The sequence below is a fragment of the Lytechinus pictus genome, chromosome 7 (genome assembly GCF_037042905.1).
Source record: "Lytechinus pictus isolate F3 Inbred chromosome 7, Lp3.0, whole genome shotgun sequence".
Classification (NCBI taxonomy): Eukaryota; Metazoa; Echinodermata; class Echinoidea; order Temnopleuroida; family Toxopneustidae; genus Lytechinus; species Lytechinus pictus.
Window position 1 is genome coordinate 19,915,986 of NC_087251.1, and position 16,288 is coordinate 19,932,273.

The following is a 16,288-nucleotide window of genomic DNA, read 5'->3' on the forward strand; positions in this document are numbered from 1 at the left end:
GCCTTCTTATAAGTTCCCATTCTCGTATCAGATAGTTGCTCTTATTGAAACCGCTCCTTTTATGTCCGATCAGCGTCCGTTATCCTTATTTAGCATTCTTCTGCAAGTGCATCTTATAATTGAATAATTCCTTTCAGAAAATGTATTTATTGCCTCCTTCAGCTTTTTTTATAGTACAATTTGTCCTGTTTCAACACTTTCCTGAGTATGCATTATATACTACACGATCAAATTGTTGCAAACTTGAAAAAAAAAAACTATCTAAGCAGATCATGAAAGAAATGTTCATGACTCGAGTTGATGTTTCATTTTGATTGTGACATTCTGCATTTTATCGGTTCCCTTTACTACTAGTATTCGTGTTTTTGATGGCTTCTTTTTATATTTTTCCCCAAGATGGATTAGTCTAGGATTAGTCATAGAAGATTTGCCGTCTGGTTGAACATCATTAAGCATATACCATTATTTGTGTGAGTGTGTGTGTGGAGGGGGGGGGGTGGTACACTCTGCGTTGATGAATACATTTTGCATTGCATTTTGTAATGTAGCTTTAAGGTGACAACCAAATGCCATCCGTATCTTTAATTCCATCATTTTCTCATTCATATCAGGATGAATATATATACATATCAAAAATAAAAAAGAATATACCACCATGACCAAAAAAGTGTTTTATGTGATGCTACCATGTCTACCTTGATGTAGAATAACTTGTATGAAATCATAAAATATATAGGGTATATACATGTCAATCAATTGAATATCTTAGCTCAGATAGCATTAACCCGTTCGAGACTATCCGACATGCATGCTTGCTGGTGTATATTTGGTTTGTGTGTTATAGTATATCGACTAGTCTTCAACCGGTTAAGATTTGAACAGATACAAGAGAACTTGTTGATAAAAGAGTGATAAACTTCTTTTTTTTTCCATTTGACTAAATTCGCCTGTCCGGTATGCAGTATATTTGTATGTTATAAAAGGGGTAATAGTGCAATTATTTGAAACGTAATCGTTCCTTTGATTTTGCTGAAAACGTTACGGCAGCACTAATTTCATACCATGGGAATTCTAGTAGTTCGTATCTTCTTTTTTTTCATTGCATTTAAAACCTGATCTGTAATAGAAGCAATAGAAGATGTTTGCCTAGTAATGAAGTCGTCGTGCTTCTTTTGAATCGCTGTATTTTGGAAAAGCAGTCTTTATAGAGATATCACCTAAAAGCTTTTTCAGGCTGGACCGGCTCTTATTTCCCAGAAGATTTCGGACCTTTCGAATGAAAACAAGATATTTAAAGTGACCAAAATTTGCAATGCATGCCTGAAAGGAGAAGTGTTTCGCGTCTGTCGCGAATACAGCGTGGATGACGATTGTCGCACGAGTATAGGTAACTTTTAGGGGAGAGGGGTAGACGAGGGGCTAAATTAAGACGAAGAGAGGGGAACGAGGAAAGATGAGAAGGAAAGAGAGCAAACGAGAGGAGACAAAAAGAGATGGAAAATAAAAGAGAGAAATATAAGACAGAGAAGAATGTTAGAGAGAGCGAGAACAGAAATGAAGGGAAATTCAAAATGGATAGGTATATAAATCGGGCTCTAGGTTTTCACTTTCGCTGCAAGAATGGAAAATAACCGCAGATTTGGCTCACATTTTCCCCCTCACTTTCAATGGCAAATGGCCCGAATCACAGGGCACTTGATCTTGATTGACATGGGTAGGATAAATACGATTACAATACACCAACTTAGTCCAAACTTTTAGGTGAGGATAATGTTAACAATCCGCTAACTTAATCTGTGCTATCGTCATTCAGTAAATTGTTCGGAGTGACGGGGCGCATTGAAAAGCTTTTTAAGGGGAATCCTACAATGTAACTGCAATTTGTAATATCTCTAAGTGGATTCTGATATATGGATATCCCTGGTATATGTATACAATTATACTTCTTATCCTGTTGATGAATTCGAATGATACCGTCTTTAAAGGAATTTCACGATCTGGGGCAGTAATTTCAATCTTGCCCTTTGAGTCTTTTGTATTTTATCTGTTTATCGCTGTATCTTTCTATTGCTTTCTTGAAATACAATATGAAAATCTAGGAAAGATTAGAGCATATGGATTTCATTTCTTGTTAGGTTGTGAAAAGAGTTGGAGAAAGGGAGATGAAAGACACTGCTTGAAGGAAAGGGTGATCTTTGAGTCGAGGGATTTAAGAAGGTTCTATACTCTTAGTTTTTTGAGAAATGAACACCAGACTAGGTGTTTGGAATGGTAGCAGTTTGTAGGATTTACCGGGGCTAGAGATCCAAACATAATGTCAGATGGAGTTCAGATGACAAAGTCATAGAAATATAACTGATATTCAAGAAATATAAAATGAAACAGAGTAATACTAGGCCTACATATTCTTGAAAGGCAAAGTTGTAGTTTCCAGAGGGCATGAACCGTGGAGTTTTTTTCCGTGGGTGGGGTAGGGTGTGAGAAAGAGTTTTAGCTCGTGTATATCCAAACCATTCCCAATATGGCCCAATAATTCAACACTTATTGCCAGAGAGGGACATTGAGGGCTTTGAAAGAAATTCAACAGTAGCAATGTTTGAGGCATAGTGTGAAATAAGGAGAGAAAAAGAATAGGAGACTGGAGGAGAGAGAAAGATAAAGTAAATGAAATCAGAATGATTGACAATTGTAAGGAGAGGCCTTTGTTTTGAGGTGCCACCACGTTATTTTTCCCCCAGCTTTCGTTGAATAGTCGGTTTTTCGGCGTTTATTGTATTAACGTCAATTGGTTTCTATTGAGCCCGTATTTCGGCGTTGGGTTCTGCCGCGGGCGCCATCCAGAGAACAACTGATATAGGCTCAAAATGAGGCACTTTATGTTATTCTTACTAACGTTGGAAGCGCGAGCTCACATTGATGTAAAATTGGAAAGGCATGAAGGGTGCCGGAGTCCCGAGGATAGGAGCTGAAAAACATGAAAAGGTTGAACGTCTTCCTTGAAAGGACTATGACAACTGCGATGATGTGTAAGGTTTATGCTATTGTAAATAGTAAATATACATATGGTTTGTAAATTTCTATTCACGACACCTGAACTAAATACATAATAGAAGTAGTCGTAGAAGTAGTAGTAGTAGTAGTAGTAGTAGTCATGGTAGTAGGAGTAGTAGTAGTAATAGTAGTAGTAGTAGTAGTAGTAGTAGTAGTAGTAGTAGTAGTAGTAGTAGTAGTAGTAGTAGTAGTAGTAGTATTTGTTTTTATAGTAGAAGTAGTAGTAGTAGTCTTTATCCCTTTTAATTGCCTCCTCCCTTTTCCATCGATATCCACTAACGCTGAATTGCAAATTTTCATCAATTTTGTTTACAAGTAAAAATTAGTATCATCCTTTAATTCATCTCAGATAAACTGTTTCTCGGGTAAAATGAATCGATGTACAGTCAAAAAGATGCAGAACTTTTTTTTCGGGGGGGGGGGGTAAAAGGAAGTATCATTATCAAGAGTAGGATATTTTAAATCTCCAACAAAGATTGTTTTGATGACGTAATGAAGTGATGTAGATAGGCTTTATATTCAAATTTCATAAATGTATAAATGTATAAACTTATTTTTTCAATAGAAACTCACTTGTCAAAATCGTTGAATTATTACGTTGTCGAGTTGCTGCATCTCGGGTGATTATTATTTTTTTTTATAAATGTATTCCTCATCATGTTGCAATCACAACAATATCAGAATTTCGTATTTCAAAATCTTAACGTGTAGTGTATCAAATGGACCTGAGAAACTGAAGGAATTGCTAAATAATATGATGAACATAATAATCAATTTATCCCATCTGTATACAAGTTATCATCAGCGATTTAAGATTCTTCATTGTCACAGACACACTAACGAAACCAACCCCAGAACCGCTTAAAACTGTTATATTATTGCCAATGGCATATAGTTGCTTGGTTTGGAGTCAGTTTTGTTGGTGTTCGAGTTTCACCAAACTATATACTTTGGATAATGGGGTTGTATCATCATATAATACTTTTTTATTTAACAAAAAAAGTATGGCAAATGCATATTACGAGTAATTATTGAAGAGTCAAAAGGGGCATAAGCTTTCGATCCTAACAGAATCTTCGTCGCCGACGAAGATTCTGCTAGGATCGAAAGCTTAGGCCCCCTTTGACTCTCTAATTTACTCCATTGGCTCTCTTTTATTAGATTTGTAGTTTTCAGCAGCTTCTTTCTGCCATTGCGAGTAATTATTGAATGTAAGATAAATGAGCCATGTATTAAAAAGCAGGTATCAAGCATATTGAACTCGTGTTTCCAGTCGAGTCATGTAATCACTTGATTATGATTACTCTCAAATTCACGCACACACACCCCCATACACCCACCCTCCCACACACACACACGCATACATTACATTATATTAATACATCCTTCATTCGTTCTCTCTATCACTCTCTCCCTTCTGCTCCTCTTACCCTATCTTCCCTATCTCTTTCTTTAAACGAACACAGTACATATTATATACGGTTACCGGCAATTAACTACGCACTCTCATCACACACGCCCACACTCTCTCTACACCTCATTCTAACTGTACCCCCCCCCCCCCCCTCTCTCTCTCTTCTCCCATCATCTTTATATACGACCCTCCCACGCGCACACACTTTCATTCCTTATCGTTTATTCTTTCTGACCAGCAATTCTTTCATTCCTCACACATTAAGCGCGCACTTGCACACGCACACATTTCCGCGCGGAGTAAAAAAAAAAACGTTAATGGAAACATACAAAGGACAGTCTCAACGAGTGATTCTGGAGAACGAGAGGCCGTTCACCTTCTTGACTATGGTGTCTCAAAAGGGTCATAGAATTTGGCAGACAGAATGGGAACTAAAAAATGATTGCTACTCCACGCATTGGTGCAAAGTCAGATATGTGACTTTGCTGTTGTTGTTCTTCTTCATAATCTTCTTCTTCCCCTTAATGTTATACAATCATGCATCCATTTTAGGAAATAATAACAAAATGAAATTGTCCATTTCTCAATTGCAGTATATAGAAACTTACGTTGACGAGATATATAATTTATAAAGATAATTTTTGTAAATGGGAATGTAACACTAGAGCTGATCCTCATTCGTCTGAATACTGAACTTTAGAAAAACAAAGTTGGTTCTCGAATTTTCTTCATTCCGCGATGCATTTCGGGAAATTCACAGAGTTAGGATGATGTTTGCCGCTTCAGTAGTTTTACACATAACAAACTGAACTGATATTATCTACTATGATGCCACCGAGCCAGGCCCTAACAAATTGAATTAAAAGCCTGGCCATTTGCTAGTTGAGGATTCTTACTCCATGTGTTTATTAAACCTCCTCCAATTTCATTTGGCTTTACTTGGTCCAATATCGCTCGGTAAAATATCGGAATTTAGCAGTTGCGAGTGTCAATGTCTGTTAATCATTGAAGTGATATAGAACCCAATGGCTTTGCGTGTGTGGGAAGAAAGAGAGAGAAATCTAGCCCTCAAGGAACGAAGCACAGTATATAAGAGAGAGTAGAAGAAAAACCATGAAATTGAGACGAATTTGGTAGCGTCCTAAGCTCCTATTTACTGAATATGATGAATGTTAATGTGTCTTTTTGAAATAGTAGACGGGATTTCCCTCTAAGGTGAGTTATAGAAATAATGGCATTACATGCTGATCCAAACGGGTGGAAAATATGAAAGATTATTGGTCCAGTATGATAAGAGCACAATTACATGTTAAATGATGCGGGTGGGTATAGCGGCCTGCGGTTTCCTCTTAAAACCGATAGAATAACAAGGTACGCCCTGCTAATTTTCTTGGCACTGATTTCAATACTGCGGTCCACCCCTTCTTTACTTTTCTTTTAAAGAGAAAGGGTGTTAATTGATTTTTTTATTAAAGGATGGTTTTAAAACTACCTTAAAATTACACATATTTGTTCCAATGAGAAAAAAAAATCATTAATGTTTACACTGTTTGTGACACCAAAATTCGCAATAAATAATACTTCTATTTTTTTCAACATCTTAGGGAGCAGCACGTTTTCATTTCAATTTACACTGATTCTTATTCCATTTATATTTGTTATTATGTTAAAGTTATATATGTTTACAATGCTGCTATGTTTCCACAAAAATAAAAACGAAATTAAACAGATAACATATCTGTGAAATAATCCACGCAAAGTGTATATTTCAACGGATAATCCAATACGATAAAAAAGGTAATCTTGTTTCGTTTATGAAATGTCTTAACGTCTCTTGTAAAAAGTAATTAAAATGAACATGAATATTGTCATACGATTAATATAGAAATATATATCTTACCCATGTCATATGTTTTATGACTTATGCTACTTTCACACCAACGAAACCGATTCCAAACCGACCTATGGTTATTCATTGGTAATAACGTTATAACTTCTATCGGCCCGGAGACTGTTCCGCCAGTGTGACCAGGGAAGTGGACTGTAGGATAAGAATGTGATAATTACATTATCTATCTTTCACTATGATTCTCGGTCTATGATTGGTAAAAAAAAAATCAGTAATTGAAACCGCTACTGACTTTATTTGACAATATAAACGAAATATTGGTAACCGGGCATGTCTTCATATTTTTTTCATGTTTATATTCGACATACTAAGAATGCTTCTTTCTTATTTGTTGAAAGTTAATCACGTGATATTGACTAGACTTTCCATCAACATGATCCAACATGAGGTGCTGTTCTGCGTTTCGCTGATCTCTGGAGTTAACAGGTTTTATCTGTGAAGTTAATATGAACTTTGGTGGAAGTGACTTGCAGTGTGTTTCAACTACAAGATCCTAGTCAAATGATTAGCTCTGATTGGATGCGCGCAGTCACGTGTGTTCTAGTTCACGAGGGTATCACTCGGTTTTGTTTCTTTCTGAAAAGCGTTCAATATTGCATAATCCCATCCAACTGTTCCCCTCTTTTTATTCCTTCCTCCCTTTCTGCCTCTTTATCTCTTTAGAGTTAAGAGTGTGTACAATTGTGTCCATCCTATGTTTTAGTGTTATTTTATTATTAAAAGGATATTATCGTGAGCACACAAAAGGGATCAGTCTTAGAAATGTGACGGTCTAACACAAATAATTTTTTTAAGGTAATATTTTTTGTTGATTCCACTCCCTACCCCCCCCCCAAAAAAAAATGACCAAAACAGATGAATAATATGCAACATGAGAAAAATATTTGAATCAGTACTATAACATTTGAAAAAGTGCCTAACTTAGAACACACTCTTTCCCCTACAATACACACCCACACACACACACCTAAGGTATCAGTTGCAAAATCAGAAGTAGCACTTCGTAGTATTAGCCCCATTTCTACGACAAATTTGAAAATTGGGCGAAAACCAATTAGGCAACATGGTGATTTATGAACTTGTTAAATTTTCAGATTAATGACAATTATTTGATTCGTTGTTCATGATTGCAACAAAATAATGCCCCATGAAGTGTCATCGATTTTTTCCCTCTATTTTAAATTGCCAAAGAAGAAATTAGAATTTAAATTAGATCATATGATATCAATCTATTCATTATTTTTGTTTGAAATGCATTTGTTAATCATGAGCCAATAATAGAGGTCATTTAAGAAGCAGTACTACGTTGGATCTGTGGTGCGTAAAAAATTGCCGATTTATTTTATACGTAAACAAATGAAGTATTTTTAAGAGATGAGTCGTTTCTCTTTCAGGCAAAACAAAGAACAGTTATATTTTAGTAAACATTGGTCCAAGACTCATTTTCCAGCTACAATAATAATTGCAAGGAAAGTATGTAATATTCCAAAGTAACGGTATTGATCCTTAAATTAAAAAACAAGAAACTGATATTTTAGATCAATTCAATCATATTCCTGTATCATTTTGTGCCTATTCATCAATATAGAGGTTTGTATCCCATTACTTCAAGTGCATCCATACATAATTTGCATCCCAATTTACTTGAAAATATGAGATATGAGAATATATTCCAGCTTGTGTAAAGCTAATTTGTTTTAGATACCGTTTGAATGGTTTGCGGTTTCCTTTAGAGAAAGTGTTTTTTGCATCGATCCGTTCCTTATTCCCGCGAAATTGAGCATCACAATATCAAATTATTTCAAATGAAGATATCTGTGATTGAATCATCAAGTACTCCACGCGATTAGAAATCAGGTTAGGTGAGATATCAAAATATTGACTGGTTTTCTACTCATATTTTACACTGCATAAAGAAGGCTACAAAGAAAGCTCGTTTTTCAAATTATGAAGGCTCGTTTCATCATCCCGCACGCAGGAATTGAGAACGCGCGCCCATTGACGCGGGTCGATATGCTCGCGCGCGTTTGCGTTGAAATATTGCTATTAAATTGCCGGGTAAGGAGGAAAAAGGACTTTGCAAACAAACACTACGTGTTACATATCACTTTTCCGTTAAGTAAAAATTAACGTATTTACCAACACTGGTTTAATTGCATCACTGCATCGCGTTGTTCCGGGCCATGGATCAATTACTGGTATGGAAAACGTAGCAAATGGTGAGAGAATGCCAGTGTAATTTGTAGAGGTGGCGGCGGCGTCGCCCAGGGCTAGGTAAAAGCTATACCTCGGCACCTCTTCCAAGCAATAGCAAGAACAAGAGGGAAAGAAGAGAGATAAAAGTAAAAGACAGAGGAGATCAGAAGGTATGGATAACGCTATAGTCAACACCTGTAGCGAGGCTCTGATGGTAGAAATAGTCGGAGACATCGATAGAGTTTGCTCAATTTAAGGGCAGGTTGATACATAACTCAATATAGGAGAGATACGGGAGAGTTCTAACGGGGCAAGGCGATCACCCATTTAGCCCTCCGGGTAGTTATGAAACGCGTCTTTAAAACGAATAGAATCCCTACCGATTTCTGATATAGATCGCAACTTCTACCTTACCTTATAATTGAAAAAAATAAAGAAGAGGTAAAATAGGGGCAAGAAAAAGAAATAAACTCAAGCTAAAGTTGTACAGAGAAAGATAGATGTCTTTCAACTATTCAAATGCAAACATGTGATATAGGCCTACTCGTATAACTCGAGGTCGGGGTGGCGCCCGATTGCTAGTATCGTAACTATGTTTTCAATTCGATAATACTGTTTTCATCATTCAGACAAAACTGATAAATGAATAACTTGTTTTGATAAACAATGAACGAATTTTCATTTGGAGGTAAGTGAACACGAACTGACCTGAAAATGCAAGCACCTTGGGTATTCTATACTGAATTAAGAAGACTCACCCCCCCCCCCCGACCGAGAAAAAAATAATGTAACATAAATAAACAAAAAGATCACTTTCAATTTTATTCAAGATAATTTTCATTGAATTGTAGAACGTAAAACTCAATGCATACATCTCTATAGATTCCCAAACTTTTGTATGAATGGCTTCTGCGCAGATAATGCATATACACAACCATAACAATAGATACGTATAAATCTCTACATGTTTATTGCTTTTGCCTTCGCAGGGTGATACTTTTGATAACGTAAACTCCCATTATATTTTGCCTGTTTTGACACTTGCTATAACTCAGTAGAAATGGAAATTTTCTCAGAACCCACAGGTCCTTAATTCAAATCAAGTGCTACCTGGCAATAAGTAATGCTTTTAAACTTTCGCTTCAAAATCTATGTAATAGCCGAATATGTTTACTTCCAGTAATACATACTCGTTATATTTCCCATGTTCATAGAACACAAAATAACGTTTGATCAATTTTGATCAAATTTGCGAACCAAAATGTAATAAATAGAATTATAATTATTTGCGTTACTAATCTATGTCCTTGGATTCAACGTATGTGGTAGATTGAATTCGTTGTTGTTTTTCAGTGTTACTTAAGTAGATCCGTAAACAGCTTATGCATGTGACTTTCTCAATTATGGAAACAAGTTAGTCTCGATTTTCTCTAAAGTTCAAACAAAACTTGAAGCCGCAGATGAATTGTCGATATCACATTTCACGGGTTTTGTATTTTGTCGTTAAAATTTATTCTAAATAGGTGCAAAATCTTGCATGGAAGAAGAGAACAGATATATTTGGTGGATTTATTTGAAAGTATCAAATGAAGAAAATAAAGTTTAAGCCCCTCTCCCTATTCGGGGTGCATACTATTCTTGATCGTTAACTTCTCCATATTCCTTTCTACTCCTCTTCTTCACCTTCTTATTCTCTCATTTGTTCATTCTCTTCTCGTTTTATTTTCTTACCATCAATAACAGGAGTGATAGTATAGTAGTAGTAGTAGTAGTAGTAGTAGTAGTAGTAGTAGTAGTAGTAGTAGAAGTAGTAGTAGTAGAAGTAGTAGTAGTAGTAGTAGTAGTAGTTATTGTTGTTGTTGTAGTAGTAGTAGTAATAGTAGTAGTAGTAGTAGTAGTAGTAGTAGCAGTAGCAGTAGTAGTAGTAGTAGTAGTAGTAGTAGTAGTAGTAGTAGTAGTAGTAGTAGTAGTAGTAGTAATAGTAGTAGTAGTAGTAGCAGTAGTAGTAGTAGTAGTAGTAGTAGTAATAGTAATAGTAGTAATAGTAGTAGTAGCGGTAGTAGTAGTAGTAGTAGTTGTTGTTGTAGTAGTAGTAGTGGTAGTAGTAGTAGTAGTAGTAGTAGTAGTAGTAGTAGTAGTAGCAGTAGCATTAGTAGTAGTAGTAGTAGTAATAATAATAGTAGTAGTAGTAGAAGTAGTAGTAGTGGTAGTAGAAGTAGTAGAAGTAGTTATTGTTGTTGGTGTTGTTTTATTGTTGTTGTAGTAGTAGTAGTAGTATAGTAGTAGTAGTAGTAGTAGTAGTAATAGTAGTAGTAGTAGTAGTAGTAGTAGTAGTAGTAGTAGTAGTAGTAGTAGTAGTAGTAGTAGTAGTAGAAGTAGTAGTAGGAGTAGTAGTAAGAGTAGTAGTAGTAAAAGTAATAGTCGTTGAGGTCTTATTAGCTTTTTTCATCCCCTCTTCCTCCACACACAACCTCTCTCACACACTCACACACACCCACACTATCTCTCTCTCTCCCTCTCTCTTCTTTTCCACTCTATTTATTGTATGCCAATTTAATTTTTCCCCTTCATTCTCCTTCTCGATCAATATCAAGTAATTTCAAGCAAAATCAAATAGAAAAAAAGCAACTTCCGACCGGATTACTGCCTTTCTCCTATGTCTGAAAGTTATATGAGGTGGATTTTATTTTATCAAGCTATTATTCAATCTGTTGAGAAATGCAAGAAGCGAGCTTGGGAAACATCGCGAGGTTACATCCCACTCCAGCCCGGTACGGATTTTCGTTTTGGTCAAGGGTCGGAGAATATATTCTATTCCATCGTCTCTGGGTTGCCTGCTACACTAAATACCCCGTATTGAGTTGGGGTGAATTAACCTTGACTTTGCCTAATATTCTAGAACAGCCTTGAATCCTCTTCAGAGTTCTTGGTGACATTATTGGAGGATATTTCATTCCCAATTTGATCCTTAGATTTAATTCGAGATCAAGGGACATGGATCACCGAGCTTAAATTTCCTCCGTAACTTCCCGGGACTTTAATCCCCCTCTGAACATCTCAAAGCTGTAAAATAGGATTGGAAATACAAGCCATTTGTGATATATTTACGTCTTCAACTTTTCATTCTCCCTCTACTTGGCGGTTTTTATTTTGTATAATTTTCCTTAATCAGTAAAAAATTATTTCAAAAGATATCAAGATGGCGTGATTCTAGCATGCCACACTTTAACTAACTATGGAGGAGATTAATGGGTATAATATAAAAATAAATGCACAAAACTACCGGAATAAAGGTGAGACGCAAAAATTAAGATATTTTCCGTTCATTAAATGTAAAAGTGGATGGTTTTGAGACATTTAACCTACATGAAAATGAGAAGCTTAATAACCCCAATTTTTTTTATTTATAAAATATTAAATTAGTTGTTAATCTTCGCAATTTGATTTAAAAAAAATCACCGAATGGATAAATTGCATTTTGTTTTTCAACGTAATACTTTCCATCAAATTTCCTTGCGCCTCTGGTAGATTTGACTTTTTAACAATGCTAACTCCTTCGCATGATTTGGCGAGCTTGGCTCACTCACTTCGCTCACTTGCCTTTTTAAAATCAGAATTATTACGCCATCAAAAACCATGCCCCCACTAATATGATGCCTCTTTACGCCGCTGAGTTACACTCACAAATCTTATTCTGTGTTTGTATGACGAAAAGAGAACCGCGATTATACTGATATATTTAAACACGAGTTTCCCCACTGTTTTTCTTTTTCTATGTTTGAAATCGGATTCATAATGCTCGTACCTTACTCTTAATTGAATTATCCGCACAAATGTATTTTTGTTGGAATATAACGACCACTTTGAAAACAAATTATGAAACACGATTCTGAGGAGGAATATTAAATTATTAATATCAACAATAGATGTGTATATCACCATAATACTAGCACCAACTTGCAGCATACGAAAATAAATATATCCAATTCCCATTATACTTTTTTTGTCTATTAAGATTATCTATTAGATTTAAATATTTTAAAAAATGTGTGTCTTGTGGTTCCCAAATTTGTATAAATCTGACATAGATATTTGGCGATGTAATCTCACTACCTTTTTTTGTGTTACAATTTCTCATAGAACCGTTTTGATAACGATACCTCTATTGGAAATGATTCCTCGTAGGTATTTTCCCCCACAAACGTGAGCCCATCATTAATTCAACTCCGAATGTGGCTTACCATTTTCATGATAAAGTATTATGGTATATTAATTGAAATAATCCAGAGACATAAAAAAAGTCTGATGAGCTGTTGATAATATTATGACGGCTAATAATAATTGTGTAACTTCAACTGTTATTTTTTCATTTATGAATATTTATGAAATGTTATACTATCATTTTTATGATCACGAATTCGAAGACATGTGGATGAAATGTTAAAAAAAAATAACTTGATTAGTGAGTCAGGTTTACAAGTGTGGGAAAGTTTCAATAACGATCATATCTTATTTGATATTCCACATACGGATGGAAACCAATTTTTTTTGTATATTGTTATTTTACAGTTTTCTTTACTAATTTGCTGTCATGGCTTATTTTTCCCTCAAAATGTGATTTAATTTAAACACAACGTAAGCAAGGTAAGGATATCAATACTGTGCGTTTGAAAAATTAATCGATCATAAACAATGCGCATCTTTTGATTAAACGAAATTAAGTTTAATGAATTTTATTCTAGTTTCTCGTCGCTAATTTTTTATATTTTGCACATTCATTTAGTATCAATTACAACAAACGCATTAATAAACTGGTTGGTTTTTTTTTTCTTTCTCTCCTGGCCGGGTTTGATTAATATCGCGCCGATATTTACCCTTGATATCTTGGATCCCTCTAATATAATATATATGCAATTGCTTAAAAATAGCGTATTTTTTCATTCTAATTAAGATTACAATTAGGTCTAATTTGTACTTGCTACTGCGTTGTGTTAATTGATTCTTTACAGCATTAATCCAACCTTAAAGAACATCAAGTACTATGATATAGGTTTATCTCTATGAAATAGATTCCAAGGGGGCAATGCAACTGGGAGTAAAGAGAGAACAGGGAAATTCGGTCTTGAGGTTTGCCGACTCTTTTATTTTTGTGCCGGGATTGTTTGAACCGATTGTAAGTTGGGATGGTACATGATATATCTTCGACATTCTACACGTGACATATCGTAATAGACCTCAGGCTTAGAAGGTCTCACCAAGCAGTATAAAGCAAACATAATAAGATGACCCCCAAGCAGTCATATCTTCACACAGACTTGCTTAGCAAATAATCAGAGAGTCAAAGTTAACACGGCGAAGATATCGCTTTTTAATCCGCTGGAAATTGAAAAACAAATGTATTTTAAAACATACCTTTTATGACCTTAGGAATATTAATACTAACAACGTTAAGTAAAGAAAAAAAGTTTTGTGGACTTACTCTTACTGAATTCCCATTTCTGTTTCGCTTTTTTTTTCTGCGTTAATCTCGGCGTTCTCTTACACTTTCTCGGGGGCTCTTTCTGAAGACTCTCCTAATGACGATTAAGCAATGATGGTTGGCAAATCTGCCTTGGAGCTTCGCCTCAATCTGTCGCCCCCTTCTCTCTTAATATCCTTCACTTTTCCTTCGGGGTCTGATCGATTTAGCTAAGAGAGATGGAGAAACGAAGAAAGGCAGCGATAATAGTTTGGTCGCATGATCCCTTCTCCTATAAAAACACCTACGGGTAGCTCTCCCTGCCACCCTTTCTTTCGGCGATATCCCCTGACCCCGGCAGGGTGAAAGTTGCAAGGGGAAAGCCCGTGCGAGCGGTGTGCCATGACAATATCGCATCCACACAAAAACACCCCGCTAAAAAGAACCTATACTTTTCTCTGAAATCTTTATTTTTCTTTTCTTTCAATTTTCTTCTCTTTTTTCATAGTATTCGTTTTCATTAAACTTACCAGGCAGAAGTTTCTTTAGCAGTTTATATTGAAAAGGTTTCGTTGAACCTGAGAAGGGTGGAGAGGCGATAACTTAAGGATTTGCTAGGGTTCTCGAGTGTCGATTTTAGTGAAAGCGGCTTCAAAATTGACGCAGTCGATCAAAATTTGAAAGCCAAGGATTAAATGAACGATCATCTGCAACGTACTCTGGCAGTAGACCACCTAACCTACAGCATAACATGCCCAAAAGATGATGTGGACCAAAATACAACCAAAATCAGATAGATCGGTAGGTCATGGCATTTACCGAGTCATGTCCCTGTCAGGAAACTCGCTGAATATTTTGATTTTTATTCCTATGAAATGACTTTTTCATTAGAAATTTTAGCAGCATATCAATGTTGTTGTATTTATTTTTCTCCGTATTTCAGGGGAACACTTGAAAAGCTTATCTAATTATGTACTAAACAAAAATTTTCATCGCCGTGAAAAGTAATTGTTTTATTTAAAAGTGTATAACAACTTTATTATCTAATGCACAGTCGATCTTTCTCATAACTGGTTGTGAAATTTTTGTTATTTATAAATCAAATTCAAATTATAAATACTGAAAATACCTTATTTATGCATTGCTTTGATTGCTCGCAAAATGCTTTGAATTGAAGGTCAATCACCTTTTCCCAAGGATATCATGATATTTTGACATGCCAACCGAATTTCCAACCGAATCACTGCTGATTATTGATCTTCCCAACTTCCCATAATGTAACTACATCATCCATAAGACAATAAAGATTATAGTTATGCATATATTATATACCGTAGATATAAAATAATAAAAAATAAATAAATTGCACACCAAGAAATAAATCAGATTTACGATGAAAAATATAAAAGAGATTTGCGATGAAGAATTAATACATCTTACCCCATGAAAAATAGAAATGGATTTAGGTAAAACTTTTGAAATGTTTCAGTTGAAATGCAAGAGACAAATCTACTTAAAAATAATAACTGGTCTATAATAAGTGTCTAAGCATATTTCACAATTAAATAATAATATTCGAGCTTTATAGCATCAAACCTTTGCCTTTCTATTGGCTTAACCATGTGTCAATATGAGATCAAAATCCCCGCATATGAGAACGATTTTAGATTTTTTTTTTGGTTTTCATCATTTTAACAAAAAGTCAAAAGCAAAATAAAAAGTATGAACCACACTTTCTATTTGTTTCTTTGTTTGTAGTTATACAAGGTTTATTCTTTTCATAAGGGCCTCATAAACATTTTCAAAAAGCATATGGAATAAGTTTAAGAAAACTGAGATACGAACGGCGAACTTTGACATTTAACGATGTTATGTATAACAAAATGTGTATATTCACATAATTTTAATGAATTGTAATAATGATTAGGTTAACAATAAATAATCTTTTTACATCAATTATATGAATACGAAATAGTTAGTTTTCTATAATTTGATTATAGCTTTCTTTGACGTCAGATGAAAATTTGATTAAATCATTGGAGTTAACTTATCGAAATATTTTCAAAACAAAAGAAAATTGATGAAATTGTGTAACTATGTATATCTAATTTTTAAAAATCAAATTTTTTACGAAAATATATTTATAATACTTCAACATTTATTACACAGCTATGTATTTTCCTATTTATCAATTTATGATTAAACTTATTTGTTTTCCATCCTCGGGAGCAGATTCATCGTCAAATCCCAAGATGACGTC

The 16,288-nt window shown here is 34.9% G+C and overlaps 1 protein-coding gene across 2 annotated transcripts in view; it reads right to left on the reverse strand.

The window, feature by feature from the left end:
* Window positions 1-14,451, reverse strand: part of LOC129264798 (homeobox protein six1-like) — a 59,904-nt gene extending 45,453 nt beyond the window's left edge. The window contains exon 1 of one of the 2 annotated variants that reach the window (XM_064102165.1): window positions 14,050-14,451. The gene's annotated coding sequence lies outside the window, so the exon portion shown is untranslated. The remainder of the gene's footprint in view (window positions 1-14,049) is intronic. The other variant, XM_064102167.1, reaches the window with a different exon arrangement.
* Between the last annotated feature and the right edge of the window lie 1,837 nt (window positions 14,452-16,288).